Source organism: Pteronotus mesoamericanus, unplaced genomic scaffold (genome assembly GCF_021234165.1).
Source record: "Pteronotus mesoamericanus isolate MK-2021 breed Mesoamerican mustached bat unplaced genomic scaffold, CSHL_Meso_final contig_41, whole genome shotgun sequence".
Classification (NCBI taxonomy): domain Eukaryota; kingdom Metazoa; phylum Chordata; class Mammalia; order Chiroptera; family Mormoopidae; genus Pteronotus; species Pteronotus mesoamericanus.
Window position 1 is genome coordinate 10213562 of NW_026555152.1, and position 25820 is coordinate 10239381.

The window sequence follows — 25820 nt, forward strand, 5'->3', positions numbered from 1 at the left end:
TCACAGATTGTTTCTGAGACTCTACAATAGGTAAACCAATGCCAAAGGCTTTAGCTTACTGAAGGCCTTCTGCAGGGGTGTTCTGCTTTTTTTTTTTTGGCCTATATACTTTTCTGTCTGATTTCACAATGTTGCCCGTGCATTTCTGTCTTTATAGAGTACATACTGACTACCAGGAATTCCAGACATAGTGTCTGTACTTTAGAAAGGATCTAAGTAAGACTTGCAAATCCTAGGCAGCTCCAAACTAGACCCTGCTTGGAAGTACATGCTTTCTACAGGGCCTGACCCACCTCAGGTCACACGTGCACATGTGCACCACCACACAGTTACTTGTGTTCAAGCTCTATCATTATTTATCAGTTTGCCTCTGTTTTTCATGCTTAAGAACTTGGATCCAACTCACTCCTGCCCCTACAATACATCTGAAGATAGACAGGAGTTTGAAGGCCCTAATTTGGCCCAGGGATTGGCAAACTATGACCCGATACCTGTTTTTGTAAATAAAGTTTTATCGGAACATAGTCATGCTCAGTCATTTATTCATTGTCTATGGCTGCTTTTGTTCTACGATGGTAGATTTGACTAGTTGTGACAGAGAACATATGAGCAGCGAAGCCTAAAATATTTAGTATCTGGCCCTTTAAAGAACAAGTTTATAGACCTCTGATTTAGTCTCTGTTTTCCAACTGTTTTAGCAACAATTGATAACAAAGTAGTGTTGCCAGATGTAGCTATTAAGAACAAAGGACATTCAGCCCTGGCTGGTATAGCTCAGTGCCAACCAGCCAGGGCTAAGAGCCAACCTATAAACCAAAGGGTTGTTGGTTCAATTCCCAGTCAGGGCACATGCCTGGGTTGCGGGCCAGGTCCCCAGTGGGAGGTGCATGAGAGACAACCACACATTGATGTTTCTCTCCTACTCTTTCTCCCTCCCTTCCCCTCTCGCTAAAAATAAATAAATAAAGTATTAAAAAAAACAAACACAGGACACTTAGAGAAAGAATGGATTTTAGATAAACAACAAATACTTTTTTAGAGTAAGTACATATGTTTCAAATATCATAGGACAAACTTTCAGTAAAGACATACAAGATACCTATTTGCCCCCCTATCCTGCTATACACCCACTGCACTGTGAGCTGTGGAAGAGAAAGAAGTTGAAGGAAGAAGGGACCCTTGGGACCGTCTGTATTCTTTAGAAGAGGGAGCCTGAGAAAGAAGCAGAACAGTCTTTGGTCACTTCTGCCTGCCTCACCATGACAGTGGTGGGAGGTCTGGGTTTGGGGCCTCTTGGTGCAGCTGGTACGTTCAGTGACCGGCAATCCCTCTTCAAATTGCACGAGGAAATGTTAAACGGGGAGAGGTAGGGAAGGAACTGTTTCATTCTTCTCACTGGAAAGTGCTTCTTTAAACTAGCAGCTCCACTGTGCACTTAACTGATGGTTTGTTTGTAAGTCCTCTCATTGTCTGGTTTAATGCCCTGATTTTAATCCAGGGTACATGTGGAAACTACCATCTTTTTAATGGTAAACATGGAAGCCGACCTCCTAGCATACTCTGCTTCTCACTCTCCCTTCATTTCATCTCATCATCTTATGTCGGAGAGTTGGTCAAAGATACCTCTGAAGTAACTTCACACATGTAGCTGATAGAAGCTGGAAAGAGTAACAGTTAAGTGCCAGGCCCTGCAACCAGACAGCCTGGGGTTAGATAATGGCACATTCATTTACTGGGTAAGTGACCTGGGGGAAATTACCTAACTTTCATAAATATGAATTTTTTATTGATTTTTTTTTTTTTTTTTTTTTTTTTTTTTAGAGAAAGGAGTGGGAATGGAGGAGAGACAGAGAAATTGATTTGTTATTCTACTTATTCATGCCCCATCAGTCGACTCTTGTGCGTGTCCTGATCTGGGATCCAACCCATTGTGATGACACTAACCAACAGAGCCGTCCAGCCAGCACAGCTAACTCTTTTGATCTTAATTTCCTCATCTGTAAAATGGACGGGCTGACGATAGTAGCTACCTCAAGGAGCTGTTGTGAGGATCAAATGAATTAGAACATTTGAAGTACTTAGAACTGTGCCGGTCACACAAGCATTTGTAAAATGTTAGCTGCTGTTCTGTGCTTTGCAAGGGGAAAAGAAATCTCTGGCTAGATGTGAAGGGGTGGAAAACTCAGCCTCCAGCAGTGTGAATTCTCCCCACTAGGTGTCACAATTCAGCAGGCATTGTCTGTCCCTTAGCTTGACTTGAGGTGGCTGGCTGGAAGCTTAATTTTTGGCTTATTATCATTTTTGATTTGGTTTGGGGATTTCAGGGGATAATCTGACATACTATCTTTTGAGGTCTCTGGGGATCCAGAAATTCCTGCAGAATTGCTGACATGCAGGGCTGGAAGGAGCTGTTTGGAGTACTGCCTTTGTTCATAGTTAATGTGACCTATAATTTATTGTCCAAACAAAGATATTTTGAGACTGAAAGGGGAACTATTAATAACTATGCCAGGACACAAGTAGTAAATGCCCGACAACCAGGATTTAGTCACTCTATCTATAGGGCGGGTTTTCCTCAGCTCCAGGACACAAGCTCACTGACATTCCCCAGAGGTCTATACAGTAAGCTGGGACCTCCTGCTTTTGGGAGTTTCTGCACTGAGGGTATCTTGGCTCCTTGTTAGGTCGTTTATTTGAGTTTTGTTCTCAGTAGACATAGTAGTATGTGTCTGCCTCAAAGACTGCAAGTGACCTTAGCCTCCTTTATGTTGGATAATTCCATATGCTCTGTGGCTTTCCTCCATGGCTTTATCCTGCAACTGTAAACCCCTTTGGAGGCACTGAGTCCTCCTTCTCTGATATGTTGAAGGAGAATGAGCAGCAGGGCCAGTTTCTGGGTTATTGCTGAAAGGATTCTTCTAAGGTTTCTTTCATCCCTTAGGTGCATAATCCTATTACTTGAAATTTTCTTATCTTTTTTAAAGGGCAGGAGGAAGTTAACATTTATCAAGCGTCACCTTGTATCAAATATGCTTTCGCCCGCATCCTGTTGGTCATCCCATCAACCCTGGGGCACTGGTATTATTATTAAGGTGAGGAAACTGAGGACTAGAGAGGTTAGAGCCTATAAGAGGCAAAGATTCAATTCCAGGTCTGTCTGGCTCCAAAGCCCTGTGGTTTCTACCATGCCAGGCTGCTTGCCGCTGCCTTTACAGTAAGACTAGTCTCCAGCAGACCTCACTAGCAAGTCTCTTTCCCTCTCTGGGTTTCAATTTCTTCTAGAAGTTGTGCGGAGTTTGCGATATTTGCTAAAAGGCTGGAGAGATAGGGACTGGTAGGGGCTAGCCTTGGAAGACATTTTCGGGGGGGACATTGAACAAGGTTTTGAAGGAAGGGAATGGAGAATTAAGAAATGGATTATTGGTTTATATCTAATAGACAAAAACAAGACTGTGTGTATGAGGGGTGAGGGGCGGAGGAGATGAGTGGAAACTGTCAGCTAATTAGGAGAGGTGAAGGGGATCCCGGTGATTATAACCAAGTTTAAAACTTTGTCTCATATCCTACTTAGCACATGATCATGCACGTGGGAAGCACAGAATACATTTCAATGACGATAATGATGAGGACTCTTCAGGAAAGAGTCCAGGCCTTCTACTTCAAGAATCCAGCCCTGGAAATGCCTATAGGAAGCACTCCTCCAGAGATGTCTAACTTGAGTTTTTCCTGCCTTAATTCAGTTCTCCCGGCATACAGTGCCCTTTACCAACACTTGGAGGCCTTTAGCTCTTGGGGAGACAGATAGCGGCTCCTCCCGGCAGTATCTAATATACACCCGCGACATCAACATCTCAAATAGTCCGCCCCAAATACCATGGAAGATTTCTTAGGTGTGGGGGTGGGGGTGGGGGTGGTGAGGTCGGACAGCCTGGCCCGAGGGGGAAAGCTGAGATCCTGGCCAGCACGGGCCTTGGGGTGGTGAGTGGGGCCCGAGCCCAGCAGCGCGAACTCCCGGGCTCTGACCTCGTCCTCCCCAGCTCCGGTCGGGGCTGCGGGAAGGCGTCGTACTAATGCCTCTGAGGAGCGGCCAGTCAAGAATCCAGGCGGCGGGGAGGGGAGGAGGGGTTCCGGAGCCCCATAAGCCGGCCACGCCTGGCCCGCGACGTCCGTGCCCAGTACGACCCCATTCTCAATGCTCCGGCTCCCTCCGGGTCTAACTCAGGGGATCCAGCAGGGGGTGTTGGAGGCCCCCTGCCCCTCCCCCACCCTCAGCCCGGCCCCCCCGAGCCCTCTCCAGCTTCCTCTGGCAGCTCCGTCACCCCGCCCCTCGCACGCGGGCTCCGGGCCCCGCGGCCTCGCCCCGCCCCCGCGGCCGGCCCCGCCCCGCTGCCTTGCCGTTCCCGGGCAGGCCCCGCCCCCTACCGCGAGCCTCGGCCCCGCCCCTCGTTTCCGCTGGTGGCGGCTGTGGTGGCGGCGGCGAGGGAGCGCGAGGGAACGGGGATCCCGCATTCCTGGGAGCTTGGTGAGTGCGGTCCCGGGTGGGTTGCGGGCTTGGGAGCCGGTGAGCTTGCGGGGGTCGGGTCGGCTGTGGGCAGGCTAGGCGAGCCCTCTACCAGGTTTCCAGAAGAGGGAGCGCCTACAGGGGCGCTCGGGGAGGGGGTGTCGGGAGGGCGGCAGTGGGGCGGTATCGAGGAGGGGTGGGGTGGGCGTCCTGTGAGGGCCGGGAAGCGGCCCGGGAAAGGGAAGGTGCGTGCGGGGCCCGGGATCGGGGCGAGGAGGGATCTGCACGGAGAGGCTGGGAGGGTGAACCGCGGGATCCAAGGCGAAGGGATGGGCGGTGTGTAGAGTGCAGCAGAAAGGGAGAGAGCGCCTTGGAGCTGTCATGGGTTTCTGACTGTGGCCCAGTAGACCCCAGTGGCTTGGAGGTAATCCACACAGTGCCCCCAGGCAGGGCCAGGGCGCTCGGGCAGGGCTGGGATACCGCCCGCAGGCCCTTCCACCCCCTCGTCCCCCGCCCCGCACCCCTGACCAGTCCTTGGGTCACCGCTGGTTGATCAGCGCTCAGAGTGACAGAGCTTTGGCACACCTCGAGGTCTGAGATGTAGTCCATCTGTGCCTCCAAGTTTGGGACTTTTAAAAACTTTCTTGTGGTTAAAAAAAGTCCAAACAAGAAACTGGCTTGTTACGAGAGCAGTATTTGTATTTGCGTATCTCGAAACCGAAGTCTTGGATCGCCTGCCTCTCTTTGAAAAAGATATTGGTCTCTCCTCTACCTCTTCTCTAGATGCCTGTAGTGTCTGAGGAAGTTTGAAGCATTGGGGTAGTATGGGGACCCCTGGGCTGTGCCTGCCTTTCTTACCCCATCCCCCAAACGGGAATAAGAAGGCAGCTTTTCAACTCCCTTTGGTTCAGAGAACTAAACTTACTATGTGAGGGTGCCCTTCTGCAGCTGTCCCCTTCTCTGACTCAGGTATTTCCTCCTCCAGGAAGCTTTCCTGGACTAGTGGAGAAAACTGAGGACTCATGCTGTGATCCCTGTATATCAGCCAGCTTTCCTCTCTCTACTAAAAATAGCCATAGAGAATGTTTTGTATGTAGCTCTGCTATAAAGATGTGCAGTCAGCTTGTCATCATAAGTAATGGGTGGGGAGGAGAGGTATTATGGATAATTTCAAACAATGGACTGGATAAATCACTTATATTTAGCTAAGGAATGCAGCCAGGGAGGCAGACATTTACACCATATTCCTACCCTCTGCCTGGTTCAGGCATGGATGTTGCAACTGGACTGTGGGTTGGGGTTGAAGGAGGGAGGAAGATAGGGGTGGATAAAACTTGGGTAATTCAGTTCTGCACTCACTCATTGAAAACGTGCTGTGTGCCAGGCTTTGAATGGCTGAGAGTGGGCCACAATGAAGTAGGATTATTTTTTTAATCTGAATTAATCAGACATTAATCTTCTTTACATATTTTAATATTAATAACAACTAGTATTTATAAAACAATGTATAGTTGGTCAAGTGCTTTCTCTGCACATTAGTCATATATAAAGGTATTTGATTCACATATAATCTTGTTAAGTATATGTTATTTTTAATTGCCTTCTTAGGTTGAGAAAATGAGGCTCAAAGAGAAGAAATTGTTTCTCTGAGGTCACAGAGCTCATTAAGTGGAAGAAGCAGAACTTGAGTCTGTCTGTGGCCTGTGACCCCTCATGCCCTGTGCTTTCCTATTATGCTGTGCTACCACCTGCCATTTTTCTCAATTGAACCTGAGGATCTTAGCCTCCACATCACCTATATGTGCAGCCCTGGGCAAATTACCTCCCCTTCCAGCTCTCTGTTTTGGAGGGTTATTGAGTTAAAATGTTTCTAGAGTCTCTTCCAGCATCAGATAATTAGCAGTAGAAGATCATATTGGCAGCCAATCAGACAATTAATGTGTGTTTTATTTAAAAATATTTTTTAATTGTGGGAAAAAACACATAATAAAATTTACCATCTTAACCATTTTTAAATGTCCAGTTCAATTGCACTAAATACAATATATTCATTGTTGTGCAACAGATCTCCAGAAGTTTCTCATCTGCATAAGTGAAACTGCATTCCCCAGCCCTTGGCAATCTCATTCTATTTAGTGTGCTTTATTCAGCTCCTACTATGTGCTTAATAAATGTTGCCCTTGAGGAACTTATAAGGAGAAGCAGCTCAGCTTGAGTGGGAAGCCCCTGGGCAGGGGTAGTTGGCTGCTGTGCTTGTCCAGATCCCTGAGTCTGTAACTCCAGCAGTGGCTGGTATTGTTAAGTGTCTGAGTTGGTGAGGCCTTGGGCAAGTGCCTTCACCTCTTGTAGCTTTAGCTTCCTGCTTGCAAAGTAAGGATAAGAAAACTAGTCTCTCAAGCTTTTGGCGGAACAATGAGATAATGTACGTGAAGCACGAAGTTTAGGTCCTACACAGCAGGTCTGCAGGAGATGGTGGCTGTTTCTTATACTATAGCTGAGGAGACTAGACTAAGATGCTTGAAACAGGAGAGGACAAGACTTCTTTTTTTTCTACCATTAAGGCCCAGGTCTACTCTGCTTGTCATGGATCTAATCCAAGTACTGTAGCCCAGCACTCTACGTCCTTTCTGTTCATTCCCAGCCTACCTAGCCTTGTCTCCCACTGGTCTCCCTGCAGGAACGCTCAGTTCTAGTAAGGTGGATCTCCCAAGCATCGTTTACTCATTCCTTCCTTGTCCTTTAGTTCATACTGTTCTACCTTCCTGGAATGCTCTTCCCCAGTCTCCCCTTCCCCTCTTTCAAGACCCTACCCCTGCCTGAGCTCTTTCATGGAAACTTCCCAGGCCACTCATCCTAAAAGAACCTCTTTTTCTTTGGAACTCCTATGGCATTTTCTGACTTCATCTCTCCTGGCTTTTCTATACTGTCTGGGGTGATGGTGTAGTGAATACTTAGTGTGTGTTTGCCATAGTCAAGAGTCTGTGCTAAGTTCTGATAATGCAAAAATGAAAAAGGTAAAGGTCCTTGTCTTCATTGGGCTTATAATGCAGTAAAGGGTTAAGAAAGGGGTTCAAAAATGACAATTCAAATTATAAGGTGAGTGGCCTGTGAGACTAGAATGTTATGTGGGTTCAAACAGTGGGATAAATCACCCTGATTTTGGAGGAACACTTCATGCAGCAGGTGGCATCTGACTTGAACTAGAAGGGTTGCTTGCATTTCAACAGAAGGAAGGAGAGACCAGCCTGAGGGAAGGCACTGAGAAAGTGCTGGGGTGTGTGAATAGCTTAGGTGGGCCAGTGAGTAGGTTGTCTGGAGAGAAGCAGGGAGAGAAAAGACTAGACAGGGAAACAATGGCCACATTGTGGGTGGCTTCAAATATCTAGCCAAGGAATTTCATCTATCCATTTATTTAAGAGAAGGTGAGTGCCTACCATATGCAAGTCCTGAGCTGGTACTGGGGAGACAGCAATCTACCTTGGGAGGCCCTGGGAACTTTTTGGAATAGGGGCTTCAGGAGGGTGAGTCTGGGGTCTGTGAAGAGGGGAAATCATGGTGGGGAGAGTGGCTGGGCAGCTGTGAGGAATGGAGAAGAGGGACTGAAACTGAGACATTTTGGAAGTAGAAATGAGACCATTTGTGAATTGGTTGGCCTGGGCTGGTGAGGGAAAGGATGAAGGGGCCTGAAGTGGATTCTGAGCGGTATTGCGAAGGTGCAGGTCCATTTGCTGTTCTAGTGGGTATCATAGTTTCTCTAACTAGATTGTAAGTTCCTTCAAGGCATAGATTCTAATCACCTCTGTTTTGGCCCAGTATTCACTCCTGAGAGGTACAGAGCAGGCACAGTGTGGACCCCTGACATTCTCAAGAAATGAGTCTTGTCATGGGGATGTAATATATGACATGGTGACTATAGTTAATACTATAGTATAGTATAGTAATGTATGACATGGTGACTATAGTACCATACTATATATTTGAAAGTTGCAGAGTAGATATTAAAAGTTCTTACCACAAGAAAAAAATTTTGTAATTATATATGTATGTTGATAGATATTGACTAGATTTACATAGTAGTCATTTTGGAACATATGCAAATATCAAGTAATTATTTGTACACCTGAAATTAATATAATTTATATGTCAATTATAGCTCAGTAAAAAATATGAATCCATTTTGTGATCCAAAAAAAAAAAAAAAAAAGGAAAGAATCTTGCACTTTCACCTTCTATAATCCCAAATTTGAATCTACAGCACTATTTGTACATGGGCCTGGCTTTCTCCAGAATCACGTTTCTGCACAGCCAAATGTTTCTTGTGTGTATCTGTATACCCTGAGTTAACTACCCTTTCAGCTTCTGCTACAGCTTTATCTGTCTCTTGATGGCCATTTTCCATGTTTTTCAAGTTTTATTGTTCCACAAGAGTAACTTTGGGTGTGGTAGAGATGAAGATAACAAAGTGGCCTGTTCCTTACATCAGCCACCTAGGGTATGTGACTCAAACTCGTGTCTCAGTAAATTTACACTTTTACGTGTTTTGAAACTTCAGGTCACTTGTAAGTGCTCAAAATTACAAACGCTAAATCCTTGAAAGCCAGGGGTCTACCTCAGAGATGGCAAATATGTGACGCAGATACTGTTACTTCCATAACTGTCCATAGCAGACATCACTAATCGATCACAGTTGTCTTTCCTTCTGAGCCAGGGCTTGGGTTCTGCTCTTAATGCTTTAGGCACCTACCACCAGCTGAGTGAAATGGGCACAGCAGCTGGAACCAATTTGCCATGTCTGGCCTTCTTTACCTGTTGAATGAAGGGGCTTTTGAATAGGGAGACTGCTGCCCCTAAAAGTGGCCACTTCTGGACAGCCTTCACCCTAGAGTGGCTTCACAGAGAAATGATGATGTAATTTTTTGTTTTCCTGCAGGAATATTCTGGGAACTTTTCCTTTGTGTCAGCAGCCAAGGTATTTGTAGGAAATTCAAAGAAAACAGGTCAGTGTTGGTTTGGGGTCCATTGCGGCATTGCCTTATAAAGTCTGTGTTATAAATTGTTTGAAGCCAAAGTCTTTCTTGCCCTGTACCTGTGGGTTGAGGAGGGAGGATAACATAGGGTACTGATATTTTCTAGACGTTTCTCTGCCCTAGCACCTGACTTGGAATTGATAAGCTCCTTAACCTGGGCTTAGGAGGCCAGGAGAGAGAACCTTTTCCCCACTGTTTCTGATTGGCAGCTGGAAGTGCTCTTAATTTCTTTCCTGGAGAGCCACCAGGATTGTAAGGAGGAAGCATAGGGAAGCGGGAGAGGCCTGTAACTTCCTGCTTCCTGTCTCTTCTCAGCAGGGTTGGGAGCCAGGGTGGAGGACTTCCCACCAGCCATTCAGAAAAGCGTCTGTGGGAATCCGGCCAGTGCTACCTACCTCTTACTCCTCTCTGCTGGCTGCTGCAGAAATGCTCCTGGCCCTCTGGGTGGCACCGTTTGCCAGGACCCTCATCAAGGTCCCCTCTGCTCCTACAGGCCTCTGGGATCTTGCTTTGTTCCCAGCACTTGTTCTTCCAGCCTCTGTGGAGCTAGAGCTGGGCAGAAGCTACGAAGGCCGCCTGTGTGGATGGTGCTGATTCCGGTTCCCTGGGGTTGCTGCCTACAGACCCAGGTCTTATAATGTTTTGATTGATGTGTATTTTATTTTGTGGCTACCTCCTGCTGGGTGATTTGTAAATCTTTTACCTTCTAAGAACCCAGCAGGGTGGTGGGCCTAGGGAGGATGGTGCTGGCTGGTAGCTTATTCTGCCAAAAGATTCCCTTTGCTGTGAGTTGCAGCAGAAATTAGTTGGTGTCCCAGGAGTGGCTGCAAACTTCTTATTGTCCTGCCATGTTTTGCACATTGTACTCAGATTGCCAATATTCATATTTGTCATCATCCTCATGGGGTACAGTTTCAGACTCTATATATGTCCACAACTAATTTATTAGAAGTGTATTAAAGCTTGATTTAAATCTCACTTAATTTTCACAAGAGTCCAGGGAGATATCATTTCTGCCCATTTTATTTTTTTAAGACCTTATTTATTTATTTTTAGAGAGAAGGGAAGGGAGAAAGACAGGGAGAGAAACATCAATGTGTGGTTGCCTCTCGTACATCCCTACCTGGGGACCTGGCCTGCAACCCAGGCATGTGCCCCGACTGGGTATCGAACTGATAACCTTTCAGTTCGCAGGCTGGTACTCAGTCCACTGAACCACTCCAGCCAGCGCCATTTCCTCCCATTTTAAAGAGGCAACAGCTGAGGCAGAGAGTGGGCCAGGGACTTGAGGGATCAAGCCCAGGCAGACTGGCGGCTCTGCTGTCCTGCTCGTCCTGCTGCAGACCTTGCCGGCTATTCGCATCAGGTCCTGGGCATCCTCCGCAGGGCACACCTTGCGCTGCTGCAGCAGGAATATGGGAGATCCCACTTTAAGTCTCCCACCTCCCTGGCGCCTGGGTCAGTGTCGACTTTCATCCTCACGGCTCTGGGACTTGGGGCACCACCTGTGAGTGGGCTGTGCTAAGGGAGATTAGGCCAGTGGAAAGCAGGCAGTGGGAAGGGAAGGACTGAGGCCAAGCGATGAATGTCCTTGCTGCTCAGCACACCCTGGCTCCTCATGGCATATCCTGCTCCACGACAGATTCTGTGGTGCCTACTGCTAGGGGCCCTCCCAGGCGGAACTTGGTGGGGAGCTTCCTAGGAGACCTGCATGGTCTGACATCACCAGTCTTCTTAGCCAGATGACCGTCCTTCTGTGCATCTGTGTTAAAGCCACCGTGAGGGAGACCTGAGTGGAGGACTTTCCAAGCAGGAAGTATAACCTCTCCTATGGCTTTGGCCTCAGAGGGCTTTTGTTTGTCCATTTCTTGTCATGTCGTTGAACCTCTGGAATGATGGCCTGCTCCCTGGTGGGAGTTTCTAATCCTGGCTCCTGCTCCGGTCTCTAATAGGCTAGGTGACCTTTGGCAAATTACTTGCTTTCTTCAGGTTGGCTTTCTCACCTGCTGAAGGGGAGGCTAGGTGAATGATTGCTAAGGTTCCTTCCAGCTCTGGTAAAGGTGTTTTCTGAGGTGGGACAAAGGCACATGTCTGAGTTTTGGCTTCTAATCCTGGGGCTTCCCACATACCTCCTCCTCTGACAGTGTGTTCTCTGGCCCTTGCCTGGAGGTGAATGGGGGAGGAAAGAATAAAGTTAATGAGTAAACCTGAGGCCCTGATTTCTGGTAAAAGCTGGATGGGGTGAAGGTTGTTTACAGAGGTGTTCGCTGTCTGGTTAGTGTCAGGGTCTTGCTGCCTGACTTCTGCCCTATGCACACGGTTCTGCTGCTACTTTCATTTTAACCAATTTCTGCACTAGTATGATGCATTGAGGAGTTAGAAGGCTCCACTGCTGGAATCCAGCCCAACAAGTTAATAATTTCAACTTCAATTATAGCTGTAGCTTAATGAAACAAGAGTGTCTGCCTAGGTGAAGTCCAGCTTCCAAACCCTTTCCCTCCTCTCAAACCAAAAACAACCAAAAACTTAGCCTGAACTGGACTGGTGCTCTTGAGAAGTGGGCGGAGCCAGAGGGAGCACCTCCCCTCGCTTTCAGTGTCTTAGTGTGTGTGCTTCAGCCTGCGTTCTGTTCATCCGGGAGCCACATGCAGATTATTTTTGGGTTATCCATTGTTTATTATTATCTGTGTTTTTGGGTTTACTACACCCCTTCCTCCCTCCGTCTTCCTTCCCACTTCCTTTGAAGTGGTTGGGAATTAATTGTACTTTGCATACTCACTTTCTGAGTGTCTTGTGACCATTTCCATGCTCAATGGTCAGCATTTGTTAAAATATCTGACCTTGTGATGGAAACAGGAAATGATGGGGATGGAGATAGTCCAGGGGTCTGAAGAGTCAGGCAGCTCAGTAGGTCCCCTGGGAATCCTCTCCTCCCCAATCCCCCGCATTGACTGGAGAGGTGTGGCTGTCATTGCAGGAAGGCTGAGGGGGCTGATGGCCTTCCATTCAGGATCTTGGGGAGTTCCGGGCCTTCCGTAGGAGCTTAGGGCTGCTGCTAATCCTCATAGCACCTTTGAGCAAATTGGAAAAATTTCCCTTTCTCAGGTTAAAGAGGAAAATTAAACTGAATGTATTATTGTAAAACCTGAACAATGTCTAACTGCACAGGACAGCCTTCTAGAGCCCTGGCTGGCAGGGGCCCTGGCTGTGTGCATTCCTGTGCTCACACCTCTCTCCCACTCCCAATAAGGGAAGTATAGGGAGGGGCAAAAGTAGGTTTACAGTTGTTTGTATGGAAAATAATAAATAATAATACAAGAGAAAACTGTTTTGCATACTCACAACTGTAAACCTACTTTTGCCCCATCCTGTATGTCAGGTTCAGAGTCTGGAAGAAGTCCTGGGGGATGGGAACAGCCTCTGAGAACAGTGGGCGGGTGAGGGAAGTGATCTCAGGGGGTGCTCAGAGCAGGGTTGGAAAAGAATGTGGCCACGCATGTGATTCTGTGTGTGTGTGTGTCTGTGAGGGAGACAGAGGGAGAGGGGAGGGGCGGGGAAGAGAGGGGAGTAAAGAGTATGCGTGTACTTGCCCTGGCGTGTGCATGGCTGGGTGTGCCTGCATGGGTTTGTGTGGGAGCGAGTTCTCTTGCATTGTTCTAAGACTCAGCTGAGAGACCCACCTGAGCACTTCTAATAGGTTAATACAGGGGTGCCCAACCTTTGGGCATTTCTGGGCCTCACTGGAAGAAGAAGAGCTTTCTTGGGCCACACATTAAATACATTGCAACACATAATCACAAACAAAAATCTCGTAATGTTTTAAGTAAATTTACAGTTTTGTGTTGGGCTGCATTCACAGCCATCCGGAGCCACAAGTTGGACACCTCTGGGTTAATACATATCTGTGACGTGAATGCTCGTCCTTAGAGGGAGCACCTGGCAGCCCTGTGTAAGCCCTCTCACCTGGTCACCTCAGTGTGGAGACTGAGGCTTAGAGGCCTCACACTCTTCAGCAAGCCCCAGGGGTGGTGGCGTTAGGGACACAGGGAGCCAGCCCCCAGTTGGGCCATATCCTGTAGAAGGGCTCAGAGGGACAGGGTGATGGACTGGCTTTGAATGGGGGTGTGTGTTTCGGGGTGTGTGAACATGCAGAATGATGTGTTTTGTTTTAGAGAAAATGAGGTAGAGGTCTGCGTTTGCAATTTTCCACTTGTCTTATTCCTCGGAGATTGTAAATAGCTTTGTTTAAAAACTGGACATGGAGATCGCAGAGACCTGAGTGAGGAAGAGCTGTTGGGTCCCCCAGGAAGGCAATTAGGTTTGAAGCCAGCGTTTGGATCTGTATGCAGCATGTGGGACCTAAAGTGTGGGGAGGGGAGCTCTGAGAGCATCCCTGAAGGCATGAGTCACTCTAAATGAGCAGCCTGCACACTGGCTCCCACTTGCTTGCTGCTGGAGATGGGCAGGGTTATCACCCACCATCCAGGCTGAGGGCAGCACAGAGGGTTGGAACTACCTGTCTGGGCTTTGCCCCTCTCCCACTACTAGACAGAGAAGCTGGAGATAGTGATGGCCAGTTGGCTGGTGTCTGCGAAGGTCTCCTTTGAGGGACAGTCAGTACCTGCAGTGCAGGGAGAGTAGTTCAGGACACCATCCAATCAAGGGCAGGGCTGGATGAAACTTCCTCTGAAGACTTATGGAGGAACCCGTGGGAATTGCGGCTGGCCTTGGAGGAACAGGTGGATTTAGAGAGGCAAAGGTAGGGGCTCGCTAAGTGGTTGCAGTGGGGCTGGCTGGCATGGCAGTGTGGATAGAGATGGGCATGGCCCCGGTAGGTGGACTGGAGATGATGGGGTGGCGGTGGCGGCGGTGGCAGTGAGCCCCTGCACCTTGAATGCCACCCAGGGGAGATTCAGTTTTTTAGGAGGCCAGCAGTGGGGAGTTAGTGTTGGTCCCCGAACAGCGGACTGACAGGATGAAAAGGGATGTTTAGGAAAAATTAGCTTGTAGCAGAATTGAAGATGAAATTTTTAAAAAGTACCTTTGTTATTGTAAAAAATAATATTAACTTATTAAAATATTCAAACATTACATAAATTATAGAAAAGGAAAATCTATGATCTTGCCCTTCAGAGATAATCATTGTTGGTACTTTGGCTTACATTTTTTTCAGGTAGTTTTGTGATAGACTAACATCCAGCTCTCTACCTATTATCTTATCAGTTTCCATAAATAGAATTGTATTGTACTTATTGTTTGGCAACTTCTTTAGCCATTTTTCCACAACAGTGCATGTAGAATGACCTCATTTTTCTGAATAGCTGCATAGACTTGCGGGATGAGTTGTATATTAATTATCTATTGCTGCATAATAAACCACCCCCAAATCTAGTAGATTAACACAATAACCATTTTATTTGCTCACAGTAAGGTGGGTTAGCCCTTTAGACTGGGCTCAGCCGGCCTCCCTTCCTGAGTTTACGAGTGTGGAGGCGGTCAGCCGAGGGCCCTGCAGGGCCTGGGTGGTGCAGGGGAACCTCTCTCATGTCTGGTGATTGAGGCTGCTCTTAGCCTCTCTTTCCCCATTTGATTTCTCATTCTCAAGAAAACTAGCTTTTCAGGTGAAAATGGAGTCTCCAAGACCTCTTGAGATTTAGGGTCTGATTTCTCACAATGTAATATCCATCTGCTGCTTGTTTAGAGTAAGTCACAGCACCAGCTAGAACTCCAGGGAGGAGGGAAAGATTCCACTTTTGATGGGAGGACTGGCAAAGTCACACCAAAGGCACTTGTGTTCAGGGTGGGAGGGCATGGATGTGCAGTCCTCTATGCGCCCAGAAGAAGGAGAATTAGACTATCTGGGAAGAGACCCCATAGATCTTTGGAAGACAGCACAGGCCCCTACCCTTCCCAGCCTCCTCTTTGCCTCAAATGGGTCAACCGGGGAAATTGTCAAGGGCAGGACACTTAATCTTTCTGTTGAGTGGGAGTGGTGTTTGAGGTGGATTCTGTGTGTTTGTGTGCTGGCAGGGCTTGGGGGTAATTTAGCATTTGGGCATTGTAGTAGACAGCTTCCCCGGCTAGGGCTGCCGGAGCTGTAGAAGCGGAGCTGAAGCCATCCTGCCCTCTGGGTGCTGCCAGGGGCCTGGCTGCTTGGTACCCCTGCTAATTTTCATGGCATCTCTGAAGCATATGAGTCAGTGAATTTGCAGGTCTTTAAGAAACCCAGCTGGTTGGTCACTCCAGATCCAGGCCTGTTCCGGGAATTCACTCATTCACCTACTCTGCTCTAAGCTTTCTCCCCATTCTCTTGTAACTTCTGATGTGAAATAAGACAATTTACAGGCTTCACCTTTCCTTCTCAGGAAACTCACAGTAGACTGAATATTTTGACTTTGCACAATGTATTCCTTTTATAGTTTCCTTATCACCTGCCTTGGTGGCTCTTCTCGCCTGTGAAATTGCCAGTGGCAGTGAGGCAGAAGGAGACTGGGAAGAGCCAGCTCCTGCTCGTTAAGAATCCCCAGTCCTGGTAGAGAGGAGGCTGCAGTGGAGCTGCTCGTGGAGAAGTCGTCCCAGCGCTCATCATTTATCAAACTTACCTCTCCCTGCAGATCTCAGGCCAGACATGGTGAAATACACTTCCCTAGTACAATAGCATTCTCTCACCTGTCATCTGCCTGGTGGTTTGTGCATTCATCATATGAGAACAAAGGCTGAGTGGGCTTTCACATTTGAAAACCCCTTGGCATTTTATTTTCTTCTTGCTTTCTCTTAGCATCTCTTGGGAAAGAAATGTTTTGTGGCCAGAAGGTTCACTGTTGGTGACAGTGCAGAGCACACTGCATGGCTCAGCCTCTTGGCTGTTCTCCTCCTTATTGACTGTGCTATGGGAGAATTGGCCCATCGCTCAGAGAGACCACTTGGAGAGGACCATGGATGGGAAGGAGGAAGTGGCTTGATCTCACTTGGGAGCTACCCTGATTCATCTGGGTGGCTTAGAGACCAGTGCTGTGCTACCATTGCAGGGTTAATGATATCTGATCAGCTTATGGGCTTAATGTGTACCGGTGCTTAGTGTTGATGAAAACATGCAGAGTTGACTCTGCAGACTTAAGAAATCTGGCATCCCAAGCAAGACAAGAAACCTCAGCAACACTTTTGGCCTAGGAACTGGAAAAACTGGATGGAGGCCCTCAGTCTGCTCCAAGTTTACCAGTTTAAGGCATATAGTAGGTAAATTCCCCATAGGTGAGACCCACGAGGCTCCTGTGCGGTTCCTGACTTCTCTTTCAGGCTTCAACCACCATTTCTGGGTCTTTACGGACGTGAGGACAGATTCACACTTCAGCACTCTTGAGAGTCACAATATCAGTTCATCAGCAAGTAATTACTGAGCACTTCGATTCCTTAAGAGTCCGAGGCATCTTTTGGGCCATGTGCTCTGTGTGATAAGAGAGCTTCAGCTGATGTGGGATAGGTTAGCCCCCAAACTTTTCTGTTCCTGGCTCTCAGCTGTGTTCTCCCTTTTTTCTGGCTCTCCTGTTTCCCCCAGAGCTCTGTCCTGCAGCATCCATAGTGCTAGGAGTGGGCTCTGAAGGCCAAATAGGAAGGGATGAGATTGCCAGTATTGCAGGTGCCCCCAGAGCCCTCTGTGTCGGACTGAGGAGATGCCTGCCTTGACCCAGCTGAAGTTGCACTGCCGTATTTCACATCTCATTTGGCATAAAAATGATGTTACCGCAGTTTCATTTTTTACCTTCCTTACTGCTTATCCAAATGACTCTTGGTTGTTTTACAAGATTAGGTCCTCATTGTAGCTGGCTCTGGTGGCACTGTGCCCATCAGCTGAAGTGGAGGGACTTGGCTCTCTCTTTGTGGGCTGGGGTGAGGGAGGTTGGTAGGCTGGTGGGGGTGAGCCCCACCCTGACTCTGGGGCAAAGGCGATTCTTTAGACTGCTGGCTCATCCTCCTTTGGACCCCCATCCCCATCCCCTTCTCCCATAGCACTTGCCAGTTATTGCCAGAAAATCCTTACAGGCATTTATAGGAAGGATGGTTCAGCTTTAAAGAAACACCTGAGATGGCACTATCTGTTTTGTGGTGGTGGTGGCTTTAAATCAAGTATTTCTTAACATATTCTTGTTTCATGTCATGAACAGAAGCGTAGGTGTGGCCACATCCTAACCCCAGCAGTGCAGGGAGCTGGTTTGTGGGTTCTGGTGTTTCTGAGACCCTGTAGTCACCACGGCCCAGGATTCCAAGCAGCGTGAACGCTGCCAGATATCTGAGTTAACACACTCAGGATGAATGCAGTACCTCCCCATGGGCAGCTCTGATAGGCAGGGACATTTCTGACGGCTTACCTCAGTCTGTTTCTTTATTCCTTCTGAAGAGCAAAGGCCTTGGTTTTCTCCTTCACTGATGCTTTGCCTATTTTCTCATTGCCTAGCACCTGGTGGGCTTTCAAATATTTTTTGAATGAATGAATAGTGCATTTGTGATATAAAAAGAAACATGTCCCTAATCTAGTCATTTCCCCAGGGCACTTGGAGCACTCGCATGATTTAAAATCATCCATCTCTATAATCTCAGGGGTTTGAAATGTCTCGGGGGCAGGAGGCAGGACTCCTTTTAAAGCAGGAGCCCCTCATTAAAGCAGCTCTGGGAGAGGGACTTATGCTGCCTTTCCCAAGGAGGTGGAGAGAAAGTTGTAGAGAAGAGGAGGCCACTGCTTGGAAGTTTCCTAACTGAGGAAACCGAGGCTATCTCAGGATCTCCAGGCAGTTGAGCAGAGGACCTGGAGTCAGATTTTCTGATTCCAAACCTGGCTTCTGTGTCTCCCCCACCCCCAACCCGTGCCTGCTCCCATCTTTCTCAGTCTTCTCAGGGGTGCCTCAGAGTTCCCAGCACCGGGTGTGTGGAGGCAAAACAGGCCATTGTGTAGGAAAATGTGCATGCAAAATGGCCAAATCCATGAGGACTTGACAGAGGCATATGTACGGTTATTTTGGGTTTTGTGGACTGGGCTCAGATCTCTCTGGCATTCCGGGCCACTGGCCTCTCAGAATTGACCAGAATGGAAGGATGATAAAAATCAAGGCTCCAGGAATAGCCCAAGAATTTGCTTATTCTTAACCCCTGTAAAGAGGTGCCGCCCAACCCAATGCCCCACAATGAATTTGGGGCTGAGAGAGGGTGCGGGCCTTGGGGAGGGGGAGAAGGAGTGTTCAAGACAATTTCCTCTTCCTCCCCTGGCGAGAATGCGGTGGCAAGCACAGTGCATGGCTCAGGGCCAATCTGTTAAGGGAGTGGGACTTAGAGGCCAGAGGAATGTCCCTCCCCCTTCGGTTCATCTCTGCCTCTTGGGCGGTTGACTAGTAGCACCTACTGGGTGGGTTGGTGGGCCAGGCTCTCTTTCTGTCTCTTTTGTTTCTCTGCCCCTCTCAGACTTAGGCAGACTCAGGACAGCTCTGGCCTTAGATCCTCGGGGAGCTTTGTTTCTTCTCCCTTCCCCAGAGTCAGGCCCAGAGTCACTTGCTCAGTGCATGTGAGGGAGACACATACCTAGCACCTACCCAGTGGATGTTCAGGAGCTAAGTGATGCCAGGAATCTGCCATTGCCCTGAGGGAAGTAGAGTGGACATACAGAGACAAGCCTGTGTAGATATTCACAGACTTATTATTGTCTTCAGGAGCAGTTTGTAGTGTCAGAGGGACAGTGGGGGTTGTCACTGGGAGTCAGGGCACCTAATGGGTCTTGGACCAGACATCACTTCTCTGGGTTTTAACTTTGTTCATCTCTAAAGCCAGGAGCCTGTGATCCCAGAGGTTCTTTCTGCCTTAAGAGTTATCTGATTCCAGGAATCATAGGGAGGGAGAACCGTTTCACGTGGGTAAGATGTTTTTCTTACCTCTGGTGTTTGTTCCAAGCAGGGGCAGGCTGAAGGCTCAAATGTCACAGCTAGGCCTCAAACCTTTCTTCTGTTCCCTGGACTCTCCTCCTCAGGAGAACCGCAAAGTCTGACTTTGCAGTTGAAGAAGTCAGTTGCCCTTGTCCAGGACAAGGTGGTCCCCCGGCCTACACGATGAGGCCCTGTTGACTGCGTGAGGCATGCCAAGTCTCCTGTGAACTGGCACTTGCCCTGTCCAGCATCTTTGTTTCCCACTTAGAGCCATTTTGTCCCTTTTGTTTCTGTAATGCCAGGATACCCACGGCCCCTCCTCCCTCTGTCCACTGTGAAGGTTCTCATTTCTCATTGGTCTTGATGTGGTCTGCTTGCTTGAAGTACCCCATCCTGCCTTGTTTTATCTCTTTTCTGCATTGTTCTAGCAAATTTGAAAATTTGTCCAGCCATTACTTTTTCAAGTATTTTTCTGTTCTCCTTTCTCTCTCTTCCCTTTCTAGACCTCAGTTACAATATATTAGATTATTTGATATTTTACTATAGGTTTCTGATGCTCTATTTATTTTTTCAGTCTTTAAAAAAAAACCTTTTATTTATTTTCTTTAGAAAGATGGGAAGGTGGGGAGAAAGAGGGAGAGGAACCTCAGTGTGTGAGAGAAACATCAATCGGTTGCCTCTTGCACAACCCCGACTTGGGACCTGTTCCGCACCCAGGCATGTGCCCTGACTGGGAATTGAACCAGCCACCTTTCAGTTTACAGGCTGGCTCTCAATCCATTGAGCCATACCATCCAGGACCAGTCTTTTCCTCTGCTTCATTTTGGATAATTTTTGATTGTTCTGTCTGCAAGTATGATAATCTTTTCTTTTGCAGTGTCTAATCTGGTATTATTAATTAATCCCACCCAGCTTTTTAAAAAACTTTTAGATATTTTCATCTCTAGGAGTTCATTTGAATTTTATCATCTCTTATATTTCTCTCATCATGTTTATGATGAGAAAATGCTCCTCTACATTCCTGTACATATGGAACACACTTATAGCTGTTTTTCATTTTTTATAACATTTCATGTTTTTTCATTTTTGTCTCTTAGTTTCATCTTCTCTGTCATTTTTGGGTTTGTCTTATTGACTGATCTTCCTTCTGGTTATGGGTCATATTTTTCTGATTCTTTAAATCAGAAATGCCTGCTAATTTTTGACTGGATGGTAGACATTGTGAATTTAATGTTGCTAGCTTTTATTTTATTCCTTTAAATAGCGTTGGACTTTATTCTGGCATGCATTTAAATTGCTTAGAATCAGTTTAATACTTCCAAGGCTTGCTTTTAATCTTTGTTAGGGTAGATCTGGCTTTTATTTATTTATTTTAAAAGATTTTATTTATTTATTTTTAGAGAGAGGGGAAAGGAGGGAGGAAAGGAGGTAGAGAAACATCAATTGATTGTTTCTTGCGGACCCCAACTGGGGACCCAGCCTGCAGCCCAGGCATGTGCCCTGACGGAAAGCTGGCAGGTCCAATTCCGAGGCAAGGCACATGCCTGTGTTGCAGGCCAGGTCCCCAGTGGGGAGCGTATGAGAGGCAACCAATTGATGTATCTCTCACACATCCATGTTCCTCTCCCTCTCTTTCCGGTCCACAGGCTGGCACCCAATCCGCTGAGCCACACTAGCCAGGGCTAGATCCAGCCTTTAGTCTGGGCTAATTTAGCTTCACTACTGAGGCATCATCTTTCTAAGGACTCTTCAGCGCCCTGCGTATTATGAGGTCTAGACACTCTTGCAGGTGGGAATGTGAATTCTTTCTGGCTCTGTGTGAGCTCCACAGATTCTCTGGCCTATTGTTTTCCATTGGTTCTCTTCTCAGTCTTGTGGAGCTTCACCCCATACATGTGGAGATCAGCCAGAGATTTAAGGGGGTTCTTCCGCAGTTCTCCAGAGCATTCTCTCTGTGCAGTCACCTCTTCTCCAGTATTATGCCCTCAAAATTCCAGCTCAGAGAACTTAAATTTCCATTTCCTCAACTTAGTGGGACCGTTTGGATTCCTCCTGCTGTGCTGCTGTGTGGAAGCTGCCTCTAGGCAGTCAGCTGGGCAGTCATGGGACTCTTTTCTGTCCTTTCTCTAGGGAAGCACAGATGAGTGCTGACTCTTGTCCATTGCCTGAAGCAGTTGTTTACGTGTTCCATCCAGTGCTTTAGCTCTTGAAAGGGGTGGGTAAATCCAGTCCTTGTGGCTGTAGGCAGAAATCCTGCATTCTTGGAAGCCTCACTGGGGGAGGTATCCCTAGCCAGCCTCCTAAAAGACCCCAAAAGCACTATGTTACTTTCCCCATAGTTTTATCTGTTTAAAAAAAATTATTTATTTTTTAAAGATTATATTTATTTGTTTTTAGAGAGAGGGAAAGAGAAGGAGAAAGAGAGGGAGAGATATATTGATCAGTTGCCTCTCGTACACCCCCAACTGGGGACCTTTTGGTCCACAACCCAGGCATGTGTCCTGACTGGGGACTGAGACAGCCACCTTTCGGTTTGCAGACCAGCACTCAATCTACTGAGCCACACCAGCCAGGGCTGTTTGTTAATTTGTTTGTTTTAAAATCTCTCTGAATAGGCTGCCTCCCTGAGCACGAAGATAATATGTCTTTTATTTATTTATTTATTTTTAAACACAGAGCCTGCATATGCCATTTTTCTTAGTAGCCCTTGTATCTAGTCCAGTGCCTGGCATAAAGTAGGCAGTTCATGTTTACTGATTGAATGAGTCAATAGAATAAAATAGAAGCTAACCATGTCCTGTGATGGCTAAGAAGAACACTACCATCCTGGGTATGGAGCTCAGCTCTCGAGAGTGCATACTAGACTCGTTGTGCTCTGTGGAGCTCACCCCACATCTGCAGAATTGGGTTTTGTTGATTCTGGTTGGGACACTTTCAAATCTGAATTTATCCAGAGTGTGACTAAGATGGTGTAAAGTACCTCACACGGGAACTGGATGAAGGATTTGGGAATGCTCATTTTGTCTAGATATTATTTTTATGGAGTATTTTGGGAAGTGGGGCATAATAATGGTTTCCTAACTTATGCAGGACTGATGTGGAAGAGGAGGGATTAAACATATCCTCTGACTTCAAAAGGCCAAACCTAGGACCCACGGATAGGGGATTCCAGGAGATGGGGTTTGGGTCCAGTTCCAGGAAGAATTTTCTTATAGCTAGAGCCATCCAGCAGAGAAATGGGCTACCTTGGGGGTAGCGAACCCTCAGCACTGCTGGGGTTGAGGCAAAAACTGATATTTATTCATCAGAGATTTTGTGTTTGAGATTTTAAAGTAATATATGTTGCATGAAATAATCTCTAAGATACGCTTTACCCTTCTCCTTAATGATTCTAAATCTTACTCCTCCCTTGAATCCATGATTCATCCACGCGCCACCCGCACCCGCCGCCCCACCCCAGATCCGCATCCCCAACCTACACATGCACAAACACATTCAGAAAACACACCTGGAGTGTGCTCCTGACTATTGTTTCGTGCACTTCCTTACACCCCTTTCTCCTTGCCTAAAGTGGATTCCTTCCCGGGCCTTGCTGTCTAGCTGCCCCAAGTCTACGTTTGTCTCCATCATCCTGGCTTCAGCCTGACTGGCACCCCATTGCCCTGGGCTGGCCCCTATGTCAGCGCCTTGTCCCATTGTCTCCTGTGTCAGGATGCACAGTGCCTTTGAGACAGTGGATGACTCCGGTTAGCCCATTGATCGCCTTCTGCTTACCCCTCACAGCAAAGTCTGGCAGCCTTGTTGCAGCCAGTCTCAGTGCTCATGGGTGTAGCTCTGAACAGACACCGCCATTCTTGACCTGTTCATGGGCTTGTTTCTCAGGGTCTCATGTCCCTTCCTCTGTTGGGCCTCTCTTCTCCTTGTACTGGAACCTCCTAAGGAACTATCACCCCACCGGGTCTAGGACAGTACATCATACATTGTGGAAACACATTCAGTAGTGGTCCTGGCAGATTCCGTGAGAGAATCTTTAAGCACCTCCTCTTCCCATTTTTAAGAGGGCCTCCAGAGAGCTTCAAATAAGATTCCACTTCAGGAAGCAGGCTGTGTATGTGCAGCTCTATGGCTAGAAGAGAGTGGACGGGGCTGACTCAGAAGCGTTATGAGCAATCAGCCTACCTTCTGTGTCTTTGAGCTATTGCTCAGCCTTGAGGTAGAAGAAGCCTTTGTCAGGTAACTGTCTGCTATGGAAATCTGAGGTGCCTCCTTGGCCTCCTCACTGCTTCTGCGGCAGCTGGTTGGGCCCTGGGGGAAGGTCATAGCTGGGTGGGGGCTTTGCAGAAAGCAGGTCTGAGATGAGAGAGCTTCCAGTAGTTGAGTGCCCCTGCTTCATTTACCCCAGGGCCACAAGCTCCTGAGCTGTCTTGCTCCCCAGAGCCTCTCTCCTGGTGAGAACCTCTCTCCTGCAGTGCTGCCCTTCTCTCCTTCAGCCAGCCGAGCCAGGCACGGTCGTGAATGTGGAGGAGCTCGCGGGGACCTGGGGTTCTCTGGTCCTCTTAGCCTTGCTCACAAGTTTGATGTGGGCAAAGCCTCAGTTTCTTCCTCTGCAGAATGGAAAGAGTAAAGCTTCGCTGAGGAGCTGGAGGAAGGGCTCATTTACTAGGTACTCAATTAATGTTAGTCCTTTACTGTCTGAGGTTCCTGACTTCCCAGAGCAGTGTTCATTCTCCTAAACACTGAAGATTTAGCCTTATCCTCAGCAAAAGCTCAGAAACCTTGGCGAACAACAGTCCTTTCTCCCATAGGAGGAAAGGGAATGTTATTTGGAAACTGATGTACCTGGAGGGCTGGACCCTGACTGCTTTTGGCTCACGAAGTCAGCTCTCCTCTGAACGGGCACTCCTGGAGAGAGGGGGCATCGCTCTCCGTGTGCACTCTGTCCAGTGTTGAGACGGCGTCTGGCACAAAGGAGGCACGCAGCAGACATTTGAGGGCTGAGTGGAAGCATCCTAGGGAAGGGAGTGCCACATCCATGTGGCCAAGACTGTGCACCACTCAGCCTGCCCCCTTCCATTTTACAGGCGAGGAAGATGAGTTTTGTCAGGGAAACAATGTGCCACTTACTGTTAGATAGGAAAACGAAGTGCTTTGTCTCCTACTTTTCTGCGTGTTCCATTGGAGGGAGGCCAACACAATAATAAAAGCAATGATATAATTACAGCTAATATCGACAGAGTGCATTCTGTCATGATCTGCAGTATTTTGGCCTAATTCTTAAAATGCATTCACTGAAAAGAGGTTTCCTGAAGTTGTTCTCCCATCCTTGGGGTTTTCTTCACCAATGCCTTAGCATCTGCCTTAGAATATACTTGCTCTTGATGTGAAGATAATGAAAATATGTATTTTGTCAGTCTTCTCTATGGTAGTAGCTGTTGTCTGCAAGCTGTTTTAGGTTCAACTAATATATTTTTTAAAAGATTTTATTTATTTAATTTTTAGAGGGGGAAGGGAGGGAGAGAGGGAGAGAAATAGCAATGTGTGATTGCCTCTCACATGCGCCCTACTGGGGACCTGGCCTGTCCCCTGACTGGGAATAGAACTGTCAACCGTTTGGTTCTTAGGCCAGCACTCAATCCACTGAGCCACACCAGCCAGGGCAGGCTCAACTAATATTTTATTCAGGATTTTATTCACGATTGGTGATCTTTCAGTTTTCTGTGTGGTTATCAGACTGGGATTTGCTCATTTATGCTTTTGCAAGACATTAATTGAGTACCTGGTATGTGCACTCAGGTGCCTGGCAGCAGGGATTCAGTGGAGAATAGCACCAGGTGTCCACTCATTGAAGACCTTAAGTCTGACTCAGCTAGCTCCCCACGGCAGGAACTGTGTCTGTGTAGATCCTTCTTCTAGCACTCAGGGCCCCCGCCCTGGCCTGGGGATGATGCTTGAGAAATAGATTAGGGGCTTTTCATTTCTGTAGGGCTGCCCATTACGAAAGCACCAAAGTGTATCCCCAGACATTATCTTATTGTCCCTTTCTACCTTAAGAAGTAGCTGGAATGAGGATTGCCTTTTTCAGAGGCAGCCACTGAGTCACAAAGGACTGACAGTTTGCGAGTGGGTCTTAGGGCTTGCATTTCCACTCCTAGCCTCAGCTTGGTTCACCTTAATTGTCCTGAGACTCATTCATTCCACCAACATTTCAGGGCCTCTTCTGGGTCAGGTGCTGTTCAAGGTCTGGGGATGCAGGAGTGAAGAAAAATTCATGCCTTTCAGAGCTTATATTTTGGTACTGGAGGCAGACAATAAATAAATAATTAAATTTTGTAGTATATTAGATGGTGACAGATGCAACAGAGAAAAGCGAAACAGGGAAGGGGGTAG

General features: G+C 47.4%; 1 protein-coding gene across 2 annotated transcripts in view; it reads left to right on the forward strand.

Moving 5' to 3' along the window:
• Positions 1-4463: 4463 nt before the first annotated feature.
• The window catches only part of TSPAN9 (tetraspanin 9), a 200490-nt gene continuing 179133 nt past the window's right edge, over positions 4464-25820 (forward strand). The window contains exons 1-2 of one of the 2 annotated variants that reach the window (XM_054577209.1): positions 4464-4522; positions 9432-9498. The gene's annotated coding sequence lies outside the window, so the exon portion shown is untranslated. The remainder of the gene's footprint in view (positions 4523-9431; positions 9499-25820) is intronic. The other variant, XM_054577210.1, reaches the window with a different exon arrangement.